The sequence below is a fragment of the Petaurus breviceps genome, unplaced genomic scaffold, assembly GCF_028583685.1.
Source record: "Petaurus breviceps papuanus isolate PSGF00001 unplaced genomic scaffold, PetGlider_PUasm1.0 90977, whole genome shotgun sequence".
NCBI lineage: Eukaryota > Metazoa > Chordata > Mammalia > Diprotodontia > Petauridae > Petaurus > Petaurus breviceps.
The window spans coordinates 40293093-40314815 of record NW_027187391.1 but is presented as its reverse complement, the minus strand read 5'-3'; the positions used below and the strand labels follow the sequence as shown (position 1 = coordinate 40314815).

The 21723-nt window shown below is 41.2% G+C and overlaps 1 protein-coding gene across 4 annotated transcripts in view; it reads right to left on the bottom strand.

Annotated features, from left to right (window-relative positions):
* The window catches only part of FYN (FYN proto-oncogene, Src family tyrosine kinase), a 308067-nt gene that overhangs the window by 97353 nt on the left and 188991 nt on the right, over window positions 1-21723 (bottom strand). Inside the window, exon 1 of one of the 4 annotated variants that reach the window (XM_069077032.1) lies at window positions 19673-19799. The exons of the other annotated variants lie outside the window; for them this stretch is intronic. The gene's annotated coding sequence lies outside the window, so the exon portion shown is untranslated. Of the gene's footprint in view, window positions 1-19672; window positions 19800-21723 lie in introns of those variants that run through there. 4 annotated transcript variants of the gene reach the window in all.

Below are 21723 nucleotides of genomic sequence, written 5' to 3'. Positions count from 1 at the left end.
CTCTTCTCTTCTCTTCTCTTCTCTTCTCTTCTCTTCTCTTCTCTTCTTCATCTCTTTTTGTGACCTCATCAGCTTCTATGGGTTAAATTATCATCTCTACCCGCACTTCCAGATTTACATATCTGGTTCTAGTATATTTCCTGAGCACTAGTCTCATATTATCAGTAGCTTATTAGATGCTTCCAACTGGAGGTCCCAATAGATATCTCAACATGTCTAAAACGGGACTCATTTTCTTTTCCTCCAAATCACCTTCTCTATTGCTGCTGAGGGCTCCACCATCCTTCCAGTCACTCAGGTACATAACCTTGGGGTCATCCTTGACTCCTCACTCTTCTTCCCCACATAGGGCCAATTCTGCCTCCACAACATTTCTCATATCCATCCCCTTCTCTCCATGCACTCAGGGACCATCCCTAGTTCAGCTTGTCATACCCTAATTAGTCTTCCTGGCTGAAGTCTCTCTGTTCCACCATCTGGTTTTCCACACAGGTGCTGCAAAAGCACATCTCTGACCATAACTTTCCCCTAGTTCAATAAACTCCATTGGCTTGCTGCTTCTTTGAGGAGGAAATCTGGATGGCCTGGACATTTCTGACCTACTCCTCCATCTTCCCAGAATGCAATTTGTTTCCTCTAATATCAAACAAAAATTCCTTGTTGTGTCATTTAAAGGACTTCACAACCTAGCTCCAACTTTCTTTTCCAGCTCTCTTCTATATTTCTCCTTTTCATGTCCTAAGTGATCTAGCCAAAGCGGGAGCCTTGCTGTTTGCTCCTTGTATACAGCAATCTGTCATCCACCTCTCTGCCATTGTACAGGCTGTTCCCAGGTCTGGAATGCCCTTTTCCTCACCCCTGCTTCTAAGAATCCTTGGAAAGCCCAGCTCAAATACCACTTCCTACATAAGGGGGCTTCCCAATCCCCACTGTCCCTCCCCCCTCCTTCCCACTATTAGTATCTCTCTGCTTTTCCCACACAAATCATCTTGTCTATATGTTGCATTATTTTGTACATACTTTAAAGGGCACATGTGGTCCCCCCTTCCCCTGCTCCCAAATAGAATTTAAACTCCTGGAGGGTAGGGACTTTTATTTTTGTCTTTGTTTCTCAGCTAGCATCTGCTTACCACATAGCAGACATTTAATAAATGCTTACTGACTGACTAATTTGCTCTATCAAAAAAAATGCTTCTTTACAGTCAATAAACAATAAGCACATTAGAAGTTTGTATTCTTTTCAACTGTGTGAGTGTAAAGGCTCTCAGAGGTCATCTATTCCAACTCCCTCATTTTTAAAGGTGAGGGAACTGAGGCCTGGGGAAGTGAAGTGACTAGTCCAAGGTCACACAGATAGGAGGTGGGATTTGAACTCAGGTCCTCTGATGCTAGCTAGAGCCAGCACTCTTTCTACCGTTCCACAAAGGTGAGAAAAACTGCAAAGACAGAGTTTTCAGACCTTAGGGACTAGGATAGAGGAAGGTACAAAGGATAAGAACCAAAGATGATTCTGGAATTTTGAGCCAGAAAGAATGAGAGAGTGGTGTTGCCTTTAACAGAGATAGGGATCTAGGAGGTGTTGGGGGTGGAGGGTAGAAGATATAAAGTTTAGTTTTAGATATGTTTAGTTTGAAATGCAGGAGACATATCCAAGTGCAGATTCCAGCAGGCAGCTTGGAAATGTGGGACTGGAGATAAAGATTTAGAATTTATTTGTATAGAGGTCATAGCTGAAGCTCTGGGAGTGGGTCTGATTGCCAAGGAAGAAAGTATAAACAGAAAAAAGAAGAGGAAAAAGGAGAGACCTTTGGGGGATACTCACACTTAGAATGTGGGAAGAAGATTCATAGTCAATGAAAGAATCAGAAAAGTGATTAGACAGGTAGAAAGAGAACCAGGATGGTATCATGGACAGTCAGAAAGAATTTCAAGGAGAGAAATAATGGGAGGGGTAAAAAGCAGTTATGAATGTCAGGATGGATGGACTGAGGGGAGAACTCTGGATCTGGTCTTGAGGAAATCACTGGGGACTTGTGAGAAAGCAGCTTCAGTATGATGTCAGCGAGCTAGATGGTTGATACTGGAAAGAGTGCCAGGCCTGAAGTCAGGAAGATCTGAGTTAAAAGCTGTCCTCAGACACTTAGTAGCTGTGTGACCTTGGGCAAGTCACTTATCCTGTTTGCCTCAGTTTCCTCATCTGTAAAATGAGCTGGAGAAGGAAATGGCAAACCACTCCAGTATCTTTGTCAAGAAAACCCCAAATGAGGTCACAAAGAGTCAGAGACAACTGAACAATAAGAACCTAAGTTACAATCTTTATGGATATATCCCAATATACCAATTCAATTCCTAAGGTCTTTATTAACTCTCTGGGTGTCCTACACTGCTAGGTGTTAAGGATTTTTTTAAAGGGGGGTGTGTAGGAATGACACCCCTTATCCCCTAGAAGTTTACAATCTAACTGAGGAGTTTACAGTCTGATTTTATACAATAGTTTAAAAGGGTCTGGATTTATATAATTGAAGGGAAAACAGATTTTTCTTTCAAATCAAGACTTGCATTCTTGCGTTATGAATTTTAAATTGGGGAGCAAATCTTTCTCTATAGACTTTTCTCATCCCTTCCACATCATTGAAAAAGGATTTTAAAATGAAAAGAAACTGAAATAAATCCACAAGTACATCCACAAGTCATTGAAAAGTTAATTACAGTGAAAATATTTGTGTAAAGCCTTGTGCTTTCTTTCCTCCCACCTGGGGCAGCAGGGCTAATCAGTTCCTGACATAAAAGCCAGAAGAAGCCAAATGAGCTGAGCCTGACTTGATCGGGCTCCTTGCCACACTGCAAATTTCTGAGCAGATGAGTCAAGGGGAAAATGCCTGCATAGCATCCAGTTATATGGCTCAGGCTATGCCTGCATTGCGGTGGGCTCCTGTTTATATATACCACTGTGCTGCCTTAGGGGAGGGACTCATTGATACCTAGCAGAGCTCTTGATGTGTGTCAACCCTAAGCCATCAGTTAGTCAATCAATAAAAATTTATTAAGTGTTTACTATACGCCGGACACTGTGCTCAACACTGGGGATTCAAGAAGCCCAGTCTAGTGGGGAAAACAAAATGCAAACAGCTTTGTAAGAATGTGTACAGGATAAATTGGAATTAACCAACAAAGGGAATCTTTTAAGGCACTAGCATGAAGGGAGATCAGGAAAGGCTGCATGGAGAAGGTGGGATTTTAGCTGGGACTGAAGGAAGCCAGGGAAGCCAGGAGGCAGAGGTGAGGAAGGGTAGATGTGTTTAACTCTGTGACCACCTGCCTCTGAAAGTTGTTACACCTTATTTAGAAAAATGGGCTCAGAAGCAGCTCGGCTAGTTAGATAGCACACATATACTCATGAATTCAGGACAGCAAGGTGGTGCCAGGCTTGGAGTCAGGAAAGACACATCTTTGTGAATTCAAATCTAGCCTCAGATAGTTACTAACTTTGTGACCCTCCGCAAGTCATTTCACCCTGTTTGCCTCAGTTTCCTCATCTGTAAAAGGAGCTGCAGGAGGAAATGGCAAATCATTCCAGTATCTTTGCCAAGGATTCCCCAAATGGAGTCATAAAGAGTTAGACACAACTGAACATCCGTAGACACTCATGAATTCTGCTAGGCAGCTCTCTCACTTCTTTCTCTTCCCACTTCCTCCAACTGTCCCGCAGGCTTTAAGCCCTGTTTCTACCACCCTTTATTGAACAAGTCCAAAATGATGTGTTTCACATCTCTTTCACTTCTGTGGGATCTCCTGAGATCTATACTGTAGCCCAAGGGGGGCATCCTTCTCAAGTGAATTATAGAGCAGTATGCAGTAGCATAAAATGAAGAGTGCAGCTTAAATTCAAATTAAATATGCTTCAAAATTTCTACTCCTTTTCCCCTCCCTTCCTGAAAGCATGCAGTAGAAGACTCCTCTGCCAGCTGGGCACTCCTGATTGAGCACACACATACCCACACCCATTCCACATACATCAGTCACTTCAGAGAAAGGGGGCAAAACAGCTCTCTGAGATTTGTGACAACACAAGCATCTCTGGAAACGTTTTAATCCTGTGTGATAACTGTGTTTAAAAAAAAAAAAAGGCCCAGTAGCAGAAGGTTGGTGTTGGTGTAGGATCTGGGGCCAGAAGGTGACTTGGAAATCATTTACTCTGATCCTCTCAGTTTACAGATGGACATTTTTCAAAAAAGAGTATGACAAATGCCCTTAGAAAACAAGGGCAGGAGGGGAAATGGGAGGAAGAAGAGCAGGATGAAGGCCCAGATGAACAGCTTTCTTTTCAGCTGCCTTAGCCAAGTGGCTTTACTACCAAAGTCCACAGAGAAAATACTCGTTCCTAACCCTGGGCTCCAGTTAACAAGGTGCTGATGGATACAGCCGGGCTGGGTAAGTATGAAAGAATCAGAGCTTGGAGTGCCACGTGACACATGGTGGCATCCACTCCATCCATGGCCTATTTCCCAGTACTATCGTTTCCTTTTTATCTGGTCTGAACTTACCAGAATGAGTGTAGCAATTAAAACCAAGCTGTAGAGGTGATGAAGAAGATAACTAAAAGTTGCCCAAATGATACCTTTAAGCATAGTAGAAAGAATAAAAGGCTGAATTAGAAAATTTCTAGGCTGTTTTTTGGGGTTCTTTTTGCTCTTTGGAGGGGGGAAGGCTGGGCAGTTGGGGTTAAGTGACTTGCCCAAAGTCACTTGGCTAGTAAGTGTTAAGTGTCTGAAGTCACATTTGAACCCAGGTCCTCCTGACTCCAGGGCTGGTGCTCTATTCACTGGACCACCTAGTCGCCCCTAGGCTGTTTTTTTTTTTTTAATGCATCTTTTTGTGTCAACAGTCACTAATGGCTGAACAATAAAACATTAGAATTTACTTGGCTACTTAGGTAAGATAATAATAATAACAATAAGCATTTCTACAGTGCTTTGAAGATTTATGAAGTGCTTTAGGAGTTATCTCATTTGATCCTCACAATAATTCTCAGTTAGATGTTGCTATTATCCCCATTTTATGGATGAAGAAAGGGGGCACAGAGATTAAGTGACTTGCCCAGGGTCATGAAGCTAGTAAGTACCTGAGGCTGAATTTGAACTCAGGTCATACTGACTGCAGGTTTAGTGATCTATCCACTGTGCCATTTAGCTGCCTTACAGGATGATGGATTTGGAGCTGAAATTTTCCTTGGAAGTCATAGATAGTCAAACCCTCTTGTTTTCCAGGTAAGGAGATTATAACAAAGAGAAATCATATGACTGCCCAAGGTCACAGGGGTCTTTGGCAGAGCAGGAATTTGAACTCACATCCTCTGGCTCCAACTCCAGAGCACTTTCCACTGATAGCTGAAGTCTCCTGAACCAAGTAAATCTTGAAATAATCACAAAAATCATGTGGAGGTTTGGAGGAATCATGTTTATGTTGAGAAAAAAATATTTTTAGAGGCCAGTTCAATCTCCCAAAAGTCTGCAGAGAATTTTTAACTTACACTTAATTGGGGGAAAAAGATGTTGCCCTCACATCTAGGTATGAAGGAAAGGAAAGAAAGGAAGAGAAGAACAAAATATTGAAGTTCCTTATTTTTCCAGAATCCCTAAACCCCCACGTTTGCTGGATTTCCTTCCCAGTTGTCACTGTGTGGGTGAGAGCAGAAAGTCTATGAGGGTCACCATCCCAGGCCCTTTAGCAGGGTGATGCTTCAGGATGTGAAGCTACATCTGGGAGATCCCTAGCTGAGGTCCCAGAGGCTATTGGGTTCCTGGCTGGAAGGGCTCACATCTGTACTTTAACACAGCTTTCCACAAAGCTGCCTTAGGGGGCTCATGGCACCAAGGGAAGGAAAAGCTTCCCTTAGAGCTGGTACGGTTCTCATCTACAACATCTCTCTTCCCTCCCTGCCTAATCTCCTGGTGGTAGCATGTAGTAACAACAAGAACAAAAATAAAATCTCCATTACCCCCCCATGGGGCGATGTCAGATACTGTCTTGTTTTTTAGATAGAGAAGGGGATACTCAGAGCTGCTTCAGGGGAGGAGGTATGGACAAATACCAGACTGCAGGATGCAACTGGGCCATTCTCCTCAGAGAGTCAATGCTGAAAAAAATGGAAGCAAGTCTGGTGGGAAAGACCAGCTGTTCAGTCTAATGCAAATTGGATTGGTGGAGGGAGGACCAACCTAGGGGATCAGAAAGGCCCGGGTTCAAGTCCTGCTTTTGAGATTTAGTAGCTGCCTGACTTTGGGAAAACCCCTTAATCTCTTATTGTACTTCCAGATAACCAGGCCACTTGGCTGATTCTATACTAGGCTACCATATGCTATGGCTACATATAATGTGGCTATTGTATGCTAGGAATTCTATAAGGGTATTGGTGATATAGAGGAACAACAAAAATGCAACAGTTCCTAGTCTCTAAAGAGTTTACATTTTTTTTTTTTGCTTTTTGGGGGACAATTTGGGTTAAGTGACTTGCCCAAGGTCACACAGCTAGTAAGTGTTAAGTGTCTGAGGCTGGATTTGACCTCAGGTCCTCCTGACTCCAGGGCTGGTGCTCTATTCACTGTGCCACTAGCCACCCCAAGAGTTTACATTCTCTGAGGGGAAACAATGTGGACACATCTGTCGTTACTGTTCAGTTGTTTCAGTTGAGTCTGACTCTTTGTGACCCTCTGGGGTTTTAATGGCAAAGATACAGGAGAGATTTGCCATTTCCTTCTCTAGCTCATTTTATAGATGAGGAAACTGAGGCAAACAGGGTTAAGTGACTTGTCCAGGGTCACACAGCTAGTAAGTTTCTGAGTTGGGCTTGAACTCAGGAAGATCAATCTTCCTGACTCCAGGTCCAGTGCTCTTATCCACTGAACCACTGGATACGTCTAAGTAGAACAAATCAGAGGGATAGGGACTGGATCTAGAATTTCAATGAAATAAACAAAAAGAAATTTCTGGGTGAGGAAACTCTCTTTACAATTGCAGACTGGAATCTTATTTTGCAACTTTAATGAATAATTTTGCCTACTAGAGTACTGAGAAGTTGATTTACTCAGGGTCATACAACCAGTATGTGTTAGAAGGAGAATTTGAACATGGGCCTCCCAGGTCAGCATTCTAAACCACTATCCACTGACATCTTTCAACTGAAAAAAATATTAAGTAAAAGACAAGGTAATTTCAGTGGGAGGCATGAACAACTGATGGTAGTTCAAGCTGGGGGAGATGCACAGAAAATGGATTAGGAAAGGTCCCACGTGGAAGATGGCATCTGAACTGAGCTTTGAAGGGAGCTTAGGGATTCTTATGATGTAATCCCAGGAATGGGAGATTGTGTAAATGCACACAGAAAGGAGACAGAACATCATGTGTGAAGGACAACAAATAGACCAATCTGGCTGTCAGATTTGGTTGTCTCTAAGATTGCAAGTTACAGCTGAGTTGCCATCTGCAAGGGTGGAGAAAGATTCCATACCAAGAGTTCTCCTATACTTGATTCTATTAACAGGACCTGCCTCCTGTGCTCTCCCTGTCTTGCCACCTCTCTCTCTCTCTCTCTCTCTCTCTCTCTCTCTCTCTCACACACACACACACACACACACACACACACACACACACACACCCATGTCACACACTAGAACTTCCACTAGCATCAATCCTTTTGATCTGCTTAAAATTAAGGTCTTTCCATACTACTAAAAGGTAGAGAAGGCAAGGGTTGTAGGTTGGCACATTTAAGATGCAAATACTCTTGGCTTCATTTCTTCAATATAGAATTTCTCACAGGTCATTTCATTGGTGCTATGGCTAAGTAATCTCAAATCAGTTGCACAATGAAGGGAGGGGAATTCATGTTTCTCAGGGGGGAGGACAGGGAGGAAGAGAGGGACAGAATTTAGAACTCAAAACAACAACAAAAAAACCCCCAAAGGTTAAAGAATTGTTATAATATGTAATTGGGGAAAAATGAAAAAATTATATATATAAAAAAAAGAGATCAGAAAAGACATTTCTGTTCTCCTGAAGAGAATCCCCTGTGCCATCACCCCTAAGTTGCTAGGCTTTGAACCTTGTACTCTAGAATATTGCCAATAAAACATTAAGTATGAACTTCATAAGGCCATTTAGTTTGACCCCTTCATTTTCGATGATGGGGAAATTGAGGCCTATGAAGATTGGGCAGGCTCTTTGCCCAGGGTCACACAAGCAGTAAACACTGGAGGCAGAGTTTGAATTCTGGGCTGTCAATTCCAGACTCACAACAGCAACCAGAATTATGAATGGCCTCAAATTTCATATCATATGTAAATCAGCTGAAGGAAGTCAAGACCTTTAGTCTGGAGAAGAGAAGACTTAGTAGTAACTTCAAATATGTGAAAGATTGTCATTTGGAAGTTCTGACCATGGAATAGCGGATGTAAAGGGGAGAATTTAGGCTTTATGCTGGGAAACACTTCCTAGTGGTTGGAGCTGTTCAAAAGTGGATGTAGTTGGTTCCCTCTTCCCAGAGGTCTACCTCGAAGGCTGTAAGACCACTATGAGTCTATGGCACCATGCAGTCTTTTTCAAGCATTTGTTGGGGGCTAAATGGCCATTGGGGTTGGTTCCAACCCTAAAAGTCTACTATCCTGTGACTTTTAATCACTGGATATGTGCATGTGGATAGATAACTAGATGGGTGGAGTAGAAGCTTGTGTGGGAGGATCCCTGTCAGAAGCGTGACTAAAGGAGGCCATGGCCCCATGGGTGAGCCACAACACTGACACCCCACAGCCAGTGACAGTTCACTCTGTCTAGGTGTCAGGACCATGCTATGTGGGGTGAGTCACTCTCTCCCTTGTTTTGGCTTGACAGTGAATGAACGGTTTGATGATACTAACAGTCATACTAACCCTTTCTGACCTGCCTTTCAGAAAGGGTGACCCAGAGCCTCTGTAGGTGGTCTCTGCCTTAAGAAAAGGAAATTCTGTATTTAATATTATGAACCTGGAAAAGAAAGAGCCCTTTTTTTTGACCCATGATTACAAAATGATTTCCCAAGGAATTCTTAAAGAGGGAATTCTCCTCATGCATTAAAAAGAAAAAGAAAAGGATTCCTAAATGACTTTTTTAGGAACCCATGTCCTTCATAAATTGGGCATATTAGTGATTCTTGATTGGTTATTCAGTCATTTCAACTGTGTACAATTCTTCGTGACCCCATTTGGGGTTTTCTTGGCAAAGATCCTGGAGTGGTTTGCCATTTCCTTCTCCAACTCATTTCCCAGATGAGGAAACGAAGGCAAATAGGGTGAAGTGGCTTGCCCAGGGTCACACAGCTAGTAAATGTCTGAGACAATATATTCCTCCTTGGAACAGTCACATGCCTTAGGGATGTAGAGTAGGAGGTAACAGCCCTGGCTCCACTAAAGGAATCTTGCCACCACCATGGCCTTGAAAGTGAGAGGGCCCTTTTCTAGGCTGTCATCAATCTATATACCAATAAAGAATAATTTTTTTTAATTAATTCTTTAATTTATTAATTTGTTTGTTTCCTTTTAATTTACAGGATTCAATTCCACAATTCCTTGAATTTCACATTTTGTCCTCCTCCCTCCCCCCCCCCCCCCCCATGGCGTCTTATAATCAAGTATAGGATCTGTAGATACTTTCACATTATACAATGGTCAGGTTATAAGGATGGATTGTACCAGCTGGGATGAAAAGTGGTATAGAGGACATAAAATCAAATAAGAGAACAAAAAAGATCAGGTATTTTGCTTCCACCTGGATATAAATTTAGTTCTTTCTAGTTCTTTCTCTGGATGCACGTTTTTCTCTCCATCATGCGTCTTTTGGGATTGACTTATATCCCTGCATTGTTGAGAAGAGTCCAGTCTATCAAAGTTGGTCATCACACATATGTTGTGTCCATAATTGTGTACAAATTCCTCCTGGTTCTACTCTTCTCACTCAGCATCAGTTCTTTTAAGCCTCTCCAGGTAAATATGAAGACCGCCTGCTCCCCGTTTCTTATAGCGCAATAATATTCCATAACATGCATATACCACAACTTGTTCAGCCATTCCCCAATTGATGGACACCCCCTTAATTTCCAATTCTTTGCCACAACAAAAAAAGCTGCTATAAACATTTTTGTACATATGGGTCTTTCTCCCATTTCTATGATCTCTTTGGGATATAACCCTAGGAGTGGTATTGCTGGATCAAAGGGTATGAAAGTATTTATAGCCCTTTGGGCATAGTTCCAGATTGCTCTCCAGAAAGGCTGGATCAGTTCACAGCTCCACCAACAATGCATTAGTGTTCCAGTTTGCCCACATCCTCTCCAATAAAGAATACTTTTGACACATATAAAGATTGCACAATCGAGCCTATTTAAAAGAAATAAAAGACTACAAAGCACAAGAAAAGCAGAAATAAACTCATTTGACCACCTATGTATGTATCTGCCAGGATCTTCTTAAAAGTGAAGAGAATGGATCTTGGTCCAGAGAAGACAGCAGAGGAACAGAATGACTCTCAAAGGTTGCTTAAGAGATTTCTGCTTGGGCCCATTTCCTATTTGCATTTTCCTCTTTCCCACCTTCATACTTTTGCACAGGCTATTCCTTGTGCCTGGAAAACTCTCCCACCTTATCTCTCTACCCCTTAAAATTTTTAGCTACCTTCAAATCTCAGTTCAAAAGCTGCCTTTTTCAAGAGTCCTTTCTTGACTCAGCCAGACCTTCTTATCTCCCACCCAAACTAAAAATCTTTGTATTAATTTTATATTTCCTTATCTGTGTAGGTGAGGCTCAGGGTTTGAATATGAATACCTAGGTGAAGATGAAAATGAAGATATTGTGTTCTAACGTGAACTTGACCTGATCTGTACTAACATGCTATATGGCATTCCTAAGGCTTTGTTCAGGTCCAGATACCAAATCCTCCCCTCTCTTCTTCCTTTCCCAGCACAGACAGGCTCCCTGCGTGTTAGGTTACAGCTTTTAGAATATATATGAGGTGATACATTCATATATGAGGTGAGATACCAATTTATAAATGGAGTGGTTTGTAGATCAGGAAAAGTAGGGGCTGTTCTTATTGGCAGCCTTACTGGAAGGTGAGGATCAGGGGAAAAAGGGTGTTAAGGGGGCCATGCGACTCTTTATGACTCAGTTTTCACAACATCTGGGAGCAGACCTATCAGTTTGCAGAAGAGGGTGGGGAAGAGGTGGGCAGCATGGGAATCAATCAGGAAGTGGGTGGTAAATGCACATTAGATGAATAGTTGTAGAAATAAATCAAAAGAACACACAATCAATGTGGGGCACTCTTTGGGAGGTGGTGGAGTCCAGACATATGGGGGAGACCAAGGCAGATAGTTTTAGCAGGTTCTCAAGAGTTTGATGGCCCTGAGCACTAGATATCCATAGAGACTACCCTGGCCCTTCACTAACAGTGTTGGGGAATTTAGTATAAGGAAGATGTGCTTTGGACCTTTTCCAAGAAGAGCTAGTTACTGAAATAGCCAAGAAACAGCATCACCATAAGGTAGTTCCTCCTACCTGCCTGGCAGTCCCACAGATAGGCACTGGAGGCATTTTGAGAAAGATTCTCTCGTGTTTAACAGTCAGGAGAGCGAGGAAAAGAGGTCCAAGAGTATATATTTATTCTTATCTCTGTGCTTCCTGGGGGGCCGAAGCTACCTTATCCTGGCACAAGGGCAAAGGAAAGGGAGAGTTATTCCTCATCTCTCTGGTTCTTCTCTTTTCCCACCCTTCATCCTTTCCTGCTATCCAGGAATTCTTGAGCCTGCTGGTGGAAATTCAGCTTAATGCCACAATTATATACTTTTTCATCTCAAATGTGCTGAGGGTAGACAGCCAGGACAGCGACCTTAACCTGTGTGGCCTAAAAGTTTGGTTTCCCCTTACCCTCATCATCCCAACACTGACAATTCTGCAAAAATATGCCTCTTCCATGTCCATGGTCATCAGAGTATCTTTCCACTCCCTTTGTCATCTGGCTGTAAAAAACAAGGTTAAAAAAATGACAAAAGACCCCAAAAATGTGGACTCTGGTCATTGCCCAAAAATAGAAAACAGGAAAATCAGTGTCCTATTTGGACAACAGTAGCAGAGACTGACTTCACTGGCCTGGCTTGTTTAAGGAGCAGTTGTTGTTGGGGGAACTGGCCTGGTGCAGGAGTTGGGGGTGGGGTGGGGTCAGAGGTCACCTGGCAAAGCCACAAGAAAATGCATTTGCACAAAGCAGTTCTTAGAGCAGGCGTAATCAAACCCCGGACTACCCACCCCAATGTAGCAAATGAAAGCTGAAGAGCCCAGTCCACCAAGTCAAACAAAGGCGACTCTGCCGAGCTTCTATTGAATTTCCTTGCCAGATGATTCTGTAAATGTTGTGGCCTCATCCTTTCACAGACAGTGAATTCTTCTGGGCTCTCCTCTGTGTGCCAGTTCCAGTCCAAAAGACTTACATTCTTTAAAGAAATAGAGTGGAATTTGAGGGAGGGGGACAGAAGGGGAAGGACTTATTTTTCTCTCTTTTCACAGTTCCCCCTCTTTGCATTGAGTCTAGAGAATTACTTTTATGGGTCAGTTTCTTTGTTTTCTCTGTTTATTTACTGATTTCTGAAGTCAAAGGCTATCACAACCCACTGCCCTGAAAATTTAGATGTGAAGCCATTTGCATTGCGCTTTTGGAATGTAAGGTTATTATATGTTTTGGGGGGTGGTGGTGGAGAGGGAGCCATGAGACTGGTTTGATGTTGAGGTTGTACCCAAGTCACAAAAGATACACTGCCACCAGAGGTGACAACTTTTTCATCCCTCCAAAGGGGTTAGGATTTCAAAGCTGCCCTGCAGTTCTTTTGGGGAGAATACAAATAAATAAGCAATCGATGCATTTAGGGTTCTCCACTCATAGCACGGTAGCCTCCACCAAGAAGGCAACAATCCCAAGTAAGGCTCATGGAACAATGAACATGGCCAGAAGAGAAAGGTCAGTTAACCCAGGGCCCCTGGCCATTAGGCTGACCTGATGCCTTCTAAAAATCTTTCATTTATTCCTCTTAGTTGCAACTCACAACTCCACTGGCCTGGAGTTTTTACTGATATAATGTGCCTGAGTAGGCAGAGGGACATGAAAGGAAAGGAAAAGAAGGAAGAGGAAGAAACCCCCATGATACTTTTCCCCCAGTAGAATATAAAAAGTGATAGGTCTTTGAAGAGATTCAGATTGATATTTCTTTAGAACTAAACAGAAACCATACAATATGGTACCTAGAAAGAGCGTCGATTATTCAGACAATGGATTAATTTTTAAAAATCACTGGGTGCTTTAAAATTAATTGAAATTACTTCTTAGGGAATAGTAATTTTTTTGCATAGAACCCCCAATGTTTAGGTAAATACTACAAATTATGTAACTACATTTGTTAGGTTCCATCCTGGTTGCTGTACTTTAGAACACACACAATACCCTGAAAAGCATTCATTGGAGAGTGACCAGGAAGAGGGAGGGCTTCAAGACCATGGCGCTGGTCAAAGGGCCTGGGGTGGCGAGACTTGAGAAGACTCAGGGGCAACATGACGATGGTGTGATTATTGGAAAAGCTGTTATGTGGAAAACGGGCTAGGCTTGTTCGGGTTGGCTTCAGAAGCAATGGATGAAAGCAGAAGAGACCTAGGTTTAGATTTGACTATTAAAATATTTTTTTTTTAAAGAGGTTAGCCAAAAATAGAATGGAATGCCTCAGGAATGAATGGTTATCTACTCACTTCAAAGCTAGGTGGGGCGATCAGGAAGACTCAAGTTCAAATCTGACCTCAGATACTTACTAGCTATGTGACCTTCCGTAAGTCACTTATCCCTGTTTGCCTCAACTGCCACATCCATGCAATGAGCTGGAGAAGGAAATGACAAAACCACTGCAGTATCTTTGTGTAATGCGAATGTAAATTTTAAAGATCTTCCCTGCCCCTAGGCTAAAGTGCACCAGAAGCCTGGGGAGGGAGGCTTGTTTTTCAGTAGATACTTTTTGATTGGCCAGTGGGTCAATAAGGTTGTTACATTCTCTGAGCCAGGAGAAGGCTATATAAGCCCTGATGTGTAGCTTTGTTTTGGGACTCACTTTGAGAAGTGTTCTGTGATTTGATCTGAATTCTGGGAAGCCGTTGTTGAGAGTCCCCCGGCTTTGAAAAACCCAGAATGTGGAAACCCAGATGTTGACTGGGTATGGATGTAATGGTTGGACAGTTTGGAAATCTATCTACTTGATGATTCTGTCTTGATAATTATGCCTGTATACTTTGAGGTTCAGGGTGCTGACCTTTTCTCCTGAACAAGGTAAACGATATATGTCTGACTGATTAAAGTAAGCTTGTTAACCCATTTTGAGTTGCTTTCCTTTAACAAAGCAGATCCAAGAACCTGTGTGGGCAGCAAACCCTGAGGACGCGCTTGGGGTGCTTGCTGATACACTTTGCCATGAGAATCTCAAATGGGATCACAAAGAGCAGGACAGGACTGAAACAACTCAATAGCAACAATTACCGTTTCATTTCTAGCGAAGAATGAATGACTACTTGGGAGGTATACCATAAGAGAGGAATCTGATCCTGGTATGTATTAGTCATCTTCATCGTCAGGACTCCATAAAATTCATGTTTTCATGTAATTAACACCCCTACCCTCCTTTACCACCATGGAAAATCTAGATTAAAGAAAGTCTACTTTAACATGCCAATAATCACCATTTAGCCATGTACTAGGAGAAAGGGCCGAGGATTTTAAGTCAGCTAGAAGACTGACTGCTCAAGAATAAAAAGAAATGAATTAGAATGTAAATACTGTACTCCTTCCCCCCCATCCCCCAAAATGAAAATATAGACTTAAGAAGTGAGGTATCCAGAAAGAAGAATCTAAGTGGATAAAAAAGGACTCTAAAACTTCTTACATTTAGAGTTGGAATTCATAAATCACAGGATCATGGGATCATAAATCGAGAGCGGATAGGAACCTCAGAGACCATCTAATCCATAGGTTCCCAAAGTAGGTGATACCATCCCCTGGTTGGGGGCAGAGACTGGAACAATCCAGGGGGCCAGTAGTAACCTCTGGTGCAATTAGGAAGTGTTGAATAAAACTAAGGGGGCAGTGGAAGCATAAGGAAAGGAGAGAAGATAAGAAAATTGTGAAAAATCATCTGTACATGTTTCATCTGTTGTGTAACAGAGTTAAAGTTGTGGTGATTACAATATTTTCCAAATAAACACACAAAATGCAAATTATAATCCATTTGTGGTCAAGTTCACCTACAGGTCTTAACAAGCAAGTGTTGGCAGGCAAATGTGTTGTGTATTGCTGTGAAGTCCAATATGCATCAGCAGGAATATGTGTGTATACTGACTTGTTTACAGTACAATGTTATATGGTTACATAACACAACATTATATCATTAAAATTTTACTATAGTAGTAAAATTTTATAATATAGTAGTAAAAGTGCAGTATAGTAGCAAAAATTTTAAATAAATTATTAAATTTAAGATGCATCATTTAAAAAATTTATATATTTTTGAAATGATGCAAATTTTTTATAAAAAGTTAAAAGCTTAAAGAAAATAGATTTCCAGGGGGGTGCTGAAATTTTTTTTTTTTTTTTTAAAGGGGGTAATAGGTCAAATAAGTTTGAGAACCTCTGACCTAATCAATTCCCTTCATTTAACTGATGAGGAAATAGGATGAGGGAAGGTTAAATGACAGTAATCATCAAAATGAGATTTGAACCCAGATCTTCTGTCTCCACATAAGAGTATTTGCTTAATTAGAATTTTGTCTAATGAGAACATGGCTAGTTACTCTAATGATTAGTAGAAACATATGGGAAATGTATTCCCGAGAGCCACACTTGCAAATGTATCTGCCATGTCCTTTTTTCTTTCCAGGAGGAAATGAGTGTTTCTTGTCTTTAAACAACCACCATTAATCAATGAATATTTACTGAACACCTGCTATTTGCCAGGCACTCTGCTAATGCTTCTAATACAAAAATGAAACAGTCTCTGCCCTCAAGGAGCTTATATTCTGTGGGGAAGACAGCATGTACATAATTATGTACATAAACAAAATATATACAAAGGTAAATGGTATTTGAGTTGGGGGTAGGTGTTACCAATCAGTGGAATCAAGAAAGACCAGGTATAGAAGGTACTTTAGCTTTTAGTACTTTGGCTGAGTTTTGGAGGAAGCTAGGGAATATTCTAAAAAGCAGAGATAATCTCTCACTTTTAAGTTTGCATGTTACATTAATATTTGGTGGATCAATGTCCAAGAAATTTGGTCAATGTTAAAGATAAGGATAAAGGACCTATGACGTGCAAAAATGAAGAAAGAATTGATAAACAGAAGTAGATACAGAATGATTTTACATACATATACATATTTGTGTCTAATACTAGCCATCTCTAGTATGAAGGGGGGGAGGGAAGGAAAAAGCAAGTTGCATGATAACTTTATTATATATTTAAAAGGAATAGCAAATTGTACACAACAGATTTGCAGTTTCAGGTGCAATCATCTTTTAAAAATTATTCTGTTATGAAAATGCTTGTTTTATTTTTAAGTTCATAATAAAAATAAATAAAATTAAAAAAATAAAAATAAGGACAAATGTAAGTCAAAAAGGAGTCTATCAGTGCACAAGCTCAGCTGTTTCCAACATGAGAAATTCTAGCAGCAGAGAGCTGTCTACAACTAGAACTCATGATGAATATCGAGAGTTAGGGTTAACCTCAAAAGCTAAGGCGAAAAAATGTGTGAGGGGTGGTCTTTGTGCTAAACAAGTGCAAATGAAAAGTACATCATTTGTATTCACTCTGCTTACTAGGATATCTGCTTCCTGGGACTCTGATCAGGTTTGCCTGTTTTGTCGTTTGAATATTGAATTCTGGTACTTCTGCCCTGTGTTTCTCTGGACATGCCTCTTAAATGCATACTCATAAATGACTCCTGGCCTCATACAACTCTTACCTGGCTTCTGGGCTTTTACCACCAGAACCCTCATAAATATAGATGGTTACAGAGGCAGCTAGGTGGCACAGTGAATAGAGCACCAGCCCTCAGGAGGACCTGAGTTCAAATCCAGCCTCAGACACTTAACATTTACTAGCTGTGTGACCTTGGATAAATCACTTAACCCTAATTGCCCTGCCTTCCCCCCTCCAAAAAAAACATAGATGGTTACATCCAGTTCAGACCATCCTACTTGCACAGCAGTCTGCTCCATGGATGCCTTGTACCCCAGCCTCTAGTTACTCTTCCCCTGACCCCACCCAGAAAAGTATTAACATTAAATAATTACTTCTTTTTAGGTAGAAAACAATTTAATTTACCAAGTCAGTCAGGAAAGATACAATCCAGGATGAGAAGCATATTGACCTTTCAATGGATGTTTCTACTTGCATTAAAGTCTGTGAACATTGGCTAACTCCTCAGACTAATGATGGCCATCAATCTACCATGGACCTGGAACTTTCTTGGACCCCTGGATAAAAAAATTTGCTGGTTTGGGGGTTTCTGTAGCCTACTGCTATGGAGCAAAAGGAGCTAAAGCAAAGTTGACAATGGCAAGACCACAGGGAAGTGAAAGAGTTGAGCTTGTATTGGCAAAAGAGAAGAGAAAATAGATTTCTTTCCCTTCTTTGCAGAGTGGGGGACCATAGATGTGGAACTGTCATTCAGTTCATATACTGTCATTCAGTTTATATATATACTTTATTTTTGTTTATTACAAGAGATGACTCTTTGGAGTAAGGAGAAATGCTAAAAAAAAATGAATGTGATGTAAAAACAAGATAGGAATAAAATATGTTCTTTTAAAAAATTCTGAACGAAAACTATGGGACAATAACTATAACATGTCCATGATTATCATGGATCGGTAATTGAAACTCTTAAAATCTTGGAATATTAGAGCTAAAAGAGACTTTGGAGATTATTCAGTAGAAGATAAGTTCCTTGAGGCCAGGGTCTATTTCATTTTTGTCTTTGTATTTCCAGTAATCGACTCAGCATCTGGAACATGGAAGGTTACCAATGCATTTTTGCTGACTAAATTTAATTTTAGTATAATGTTGCAGGAGCACAGATCCAGAGGTGGAAGGAGCTTAGAGAACATCTAGTTACCAGGAGTTCTTCAACTTATTGTTGAATAATAACTCCTTTTAGCAATCTCTATACTTACCACAGTGCTTGGTACATAGTAGGTGCTTAATAAATGTTTACTAATGGATTGATTGGTGAAGCCTATGGAGCTATTCTGGACAGTTAAAATAGCATGCTGGGCCTGGAGTCAGAAGAAGAAGAAGTTCAAAGCCAGCCTCAGATACTCACCAGCTGTGTGACCCTGGGCAAGTCACTTAACCCTGTTTGCCTCCATTTCCTCATCTGTAAAATGACTTGGAGAAGGAAACAGTGTCTTTGCCAAGAAAACCTCAAAAAGGGGTCATGAAGAGTTGGACACAACTGAAAACAAATGGACCTATTCTTAGAATTGTATTTTTAAATAACTAAAAAGAAATGCTAAACTCCAGTCAGAGGTTAGTGAAAATAAAGTTGTAACTGTTTCCTCATACTGGTTCACAGGGAACTGATCTATGGACTCCTCAGGAGTCCCCCTGAAATTGCTCCAGTGACTCCTTAGGAGTCTGGGGACCCCAGATTAATAACTCCTAAATCTGGCCTCAGACTCTAGCTGTGTGACCTTGGGTAAGTCATTTAACCCTGCCTGCCTCAGTTCTTCATCTGTAAAATGAGTTGGAGAAGGAAATGGCAAACCACTGCAGTATCGTTGCCAAGAAAACCCCAAATGGGATCATGAAAAGTTGGACATGACTGAAAACGATTGAACAACAACCTAGAGCAACCCTCCCTTGTACAGAAGAGAAACTGATCTCCAAAGAGTTTAAGAGACTTGCCCAATGCCATAGTCATGGATAAACACCTATTAAGTGTCTCCTCCATGCCAGGTACTCTTCCAAGTGCTGAGGATACCAGGAAAGGTAAACAGCCCCTGCTTTCAAGGAGCTCACAGTCTAGAAGAACTCAGAAAGGCCTAAAATATGTATATAGCATTGTATAATATCAACACATTTTATCTTTTAATACCACAATAATTCAGACTTCCTCTCTGGTACAAAAAGAGGGCCAAAAGATTTTAGGGGGATTTTCCAGGCCACCGCAGGCACCAGGCCCCTAATCTCCTCAATGTGGAAAGGGTAACTAATTACAAACAAGCAATGGGCTGGAGATAATCAGAGGAAAGGTCACAGAATTCTCCAGAATTCAAACTCAGGTTTTCTGCCGATTTGAAAACTCGTGGTCTTCTCATAGCACCACCCACAAACCTGTGGTTCAAAAGCTAAAGAAACCAAGGCTCAGAGAAACTAGCAGGCTTGTCCAATGTTACAGCACATTACTCGTGGAGACCTGTTGAGTTGTAGGCAAATACCCCACTGCTAACATGTAATTCACCAACAAATATTAAGGCCTGGATCCAAGCTGCAGCTTTGTTAAAGGACTAAACAAGATGTGGCATTACCTTGAGAGCTCATATAATCCACTGGCTAATTGCTTACCTTATAAACTTCCAGGTGACAGAGACCTGGGTCTGGTTTGCTCTGTGTCCCCCCCGTTCTGGTTCAAAGCAATCCAAATGGATTTTGCAAGTGACAGCCCCTAAATAATGCACACTTGGAAATGAACTACAGCTGCTCTGCCATAACTTGTTCCGACAAAGGCTGATTCAACATGCTTACTGTCAGTGTAGTGGGGAAAAAAATGGCCCTGTGTGCACATCACACTCTCCACCTTCATAGTTTCAAGGCTTTCATCTTTTACTGTTCTCGTCCCTTTCCCCTCCACCAGTACCTAGGGTATCTTGCTTCTCCTTCAAAACTTGTATTTTCTAAATACTGTTCAAAACTAAAATAATATGGTAGAGTGGAAAGAGTGATGAAGTATAGTCCAAGGACCTGAGTTCAAATCATGGCTTCAGGTGCCTTCCCTTTTGAGTTTACCTTCCTTCTGCTCACCATAGCATCTCATGTACGTGTCTAGTTATTTACACATTATTTCCCCATGAGAATATGAGCTCATTGAGAGCATGGATTGTTGTTTTTGCCTTTCTCCTTCCAAGAGTTGTACTTTGCCTGGCAGATAGCAAAAGATTAATTAATGCTTGTGGGGCTGCTAGGTGGCACAGTGAATAGAGCACTGACCCTGAAGTCTGGAGGACCTGAGTTCAAATGCGGCCTCAGACACTTAACACAAAACTAGCTATGTGACCTTGGGCAAGTCACTTAACCCCAATTGCCCTACCTTACCACCTCCAAAAAGCAACAACAATAACAGCAAAAAAATGCTGTCAACTGACTGACTTTCTTTCACTCTAACAATGTCTTTTCTACCACCATCTGAGTTAAAATAAGGCTTCTTCTCTCCACCTTTGTTTTGGTTTACCTAATAGTTATATATATATAAAACAACCCTGAATTATTAACATATAATTAAAATATCTCCCATCTAAACTAGACAATAAAACTTCCAATCACCAAGGCTGGCTGTAGCCAAGCTACATTTTACTCCCTGGTTCTTTTTTCACCACTTGAACAGCCACTCAGACCAGAGCCTATACCCTGGAAGATTTAACCCTTTCAGGTCCAGAACTCCCAACCCTCCATGCCATCACCCTGCTCCACTCCCTCCCCCTTGCTTTTCAGTCCTGGACCCATAATCAACTCAGTACTGACACTACTTATCAGAAATATTGTGTCAATCTCCACTTTCCAAACCAAAATACCCCTCCTCCTGGCCACCCTATATGTGTCAAGGTCTCTTATTAGAATATTAGGACCACGAAGGTAGGGATTATATCTGCTTTTAAAATTGTCTATCAAGTGCTTAGCACATGTTTGTCATGTAGTAAGTATGTGTAATAAATTTTTTCATTCATTAATTCAAGTTAAAAAAATAACCCTCCCAAAGGTTTCTGCCATTTTCTATAATTCAGATTTTTTTTTTTTGCTTTTTTTTTTGGAGGGGGGAGGACAGGGCAATTGGGGTTAAGTGACTTGCCTAAGGTCCTAGTAAGTGTTAAGTCTCTGAGGCTGGATTTGAACTCAGGTCCTCCTGATTCCAGGGCTGGTGCTCTATTCACTGTGCCACCTAGCTGCCCCTGTAACTCAGGTTTGAAGAAATTTTAGCAAACTAGAGTGAAGTGAGATTCAAATTGATTTATCTTCTTTTCTTCTTTTTAAGAGTGGTTTATCCCAGAACTTCCTTTTCTAGGCTGACTAACAGTTTTAACTTTCTTGACTAGGGAAGGTTTATGCTCAGCTTCCTGATTTATAAACCAAATTTATCCTGGGCACTGGGTACTCCCAATAACCATGGTTCCAAAGCTTCTGTAGCCTTTTCCTTCTTTGTTTCAGTACTCCCAGGGGAGGAATTAGGAAGATGAGCAAATAAAATCTGACAGCCATCAGGGTGACCTTGGAGATTTGTTGTCTGAGGACACAAAAAATTCAGATCAAAGTTGCTGATGTATCCATGATGGTCTTTTTTTTTTTTTTTGCCCTCTCTCGTCTTCATTCTGCTATTTCTTGTTCAGACCAGGTCAGGCTTTATA